The sequence below is a fragment of the Octopus bimaculoides genome, chromosome 5 (assembly GCF_001194135.2).
Source record: "Octopus bimaculoides isolate UCB-OBI-ISO-001 chromosome 5, ASM119413v2, whole genome shotgun sequence".
Lineage (NCBI taxonomy): Eukaryota > Metazoa > Mollusca > Cephalopoda > Octopoda > Octopodidae > Octopus > Octopus bimaculoides.
In genome coordinates, this window is record NC_068985.1 from 42,481,879 (window position 1) to 42,483,964 (window position 2,086).

The 2,086-nt window shown below is 31.8% G+C and overlaps 1 protein-coding gene across 1 annotated transcript in view; it reads right to left on the bottom strand.

The window, feature by feature from the left end:
* The window catches only part of LOC106879334 (estradiol 17-beta-dehydrogenase 2), a 14,247-nt gene that overhangs the window by 11,068 nt on the left and 1,093 nt on the right, over nucleotides 1-2,086 (bottom strand). The window lies entirely within an intron of this gene.

Consider the following 2,086-nt stretch of genomic DNA (forward strand, 5'->3'; position numbering starts at 1 on the left):
GAGATAGATAGATAGATAGATAGATAGATAGATAGATACATACATACATGCATACATCTCTATCCTTATAAAAAGCAAAGTTTGTTTGTACATTGACCGTTGAAAATGCTAAATGAAATTGATAATATTTCAGGTTTTTCATGACATTTAAATTAATTTCACCATTCCACAGATAACTATTCACTTATTTTCCAAAACTGGATTGGGTAGAGCTGACTTGGTGGTGTATTGGTTCCTATTTCTAGCAATCCATGTACTGTCTATTTCACTGTAATGTCTATGTATCTTTATAAAAGCAAAGTTTGTTTTTACATTGACCATTGAAAACACTAAATAAAATTGATAATATTTCAACTTTTTCATGTCATTTAAATTAATTTCACCATTCCACAGATAACTGTGCACTTATTTTCTGAAAACAAAATGGGGGCAGTGGGTGAGTTAGTGGTGTATTGGCTCCTATTTGAGAGTGGGACTATAAAAAATCAGGAGGTACAAGAGGTGAAAATATCTATTTAACCGCTTAATATCTGTAAGATTACAGCCATTTCCCAGCCCTCATCATGTAATAGTAATTTCAATGGATAAGAAATTACTCTACATGTCTACACAAATATGTACACTGCATATTGCACATTACAATTCTACAACTATAAATCAATGCCCATACAGAGGGCTAATTCTTCAGATCACCAGAACATCATGGTTACACCAAGGAGTTGAATCATCGGTCTAATTATGATGTGCTGGTGATTTGATGAGCTAGCATTCTTTATTTGCATTGATTTATGAAGATACAATTGTATTGTATAATGCATACCATGTATGTTGTGTAGAATAAATTACATAAACATAGTTTACTATATGCTGAAATTATTATTACATGATGAAAGTTACAAAGCAGCTATAATTCTATGGATATTAAGTGTTTAAATATATTTGCCTCTCATGCCTCATAACTTTTTATGGTCTGTATGCTCCTCTTGAAATAATTTCATAGATTAGATCTCATGGAATTCAGCTGCGTAGGACTCTACATTATATCCTCTGAATTAGATTATTATGTAGTAAAGTAGCCAGGCCCACTAGAGCTGTGCTACTCAAAGTGGTGATCCGTGGACCAGTACCAGTCCGCGAGCCATCAGCTGCCGTATGTGGCGAGTTTCCAAAAAAGTGAGAAACATTATAAAATGCTTATAAAACGCTCATGTAACATTGTATTATTTGTTTCCAAAATAAATATAAGGTAAAAATATTGTCAACTTTTATTATATTCATTAGATATATTGTTTCTGGAATAAATTAATATTACTAAGAAATATTACTATTCCCTGGCACATTGGAAAAAAAAAGCTACCAGTACTTCACATCAGATGGTTTGAGAAGCACTGGTTTAGAGGATTTTGCAGTGATTACCACAGGATTCAATGAATCTCTATATTGCACTACAGATATATACATATGTATGTATGTATGTGTGTGTGTATGTATGTATGTATGTATGTGTGTATGCATGTACATACATACATATGTATGCATTTATGCACATATGTATGTATACATGCATGTATGTATATATGTGTGTATATATGTATGTATGTATGTATGTATCAATAGACAGACAGACAGATTGATTGATTGATTAAATCTTTAGGCCAAAGCAATCCAAAATGAAAAACAAAAGTGAAAGCAGCAACATTTGAAGTTTTGCCTTGTATTTCTTGGCTGTTTCAGGGTTACATCCTCTTTGTCTTAACACATAGGAAGATGGGAGATAGAGAAAAGCGGGTATCTTTACTCAAATATGCAGAACAGTATAGAAACTTTAGCAGATTGGTGTGATTATCGTAACCAATCTACTTCCTGTAGTCCTTGTAGATTGTTTAATTTGTGATCTAATTTATTATCACAAACTGCTTGACCCAGTCTACTACCCATTCATTCATACATCCATCCACACAACACAATATATACATACATACATACATACATACATACACGCACACACATAAATGCATACATATATAATACATATATATATATACGTAATACATACATATGTAATATATATATATATATATATATA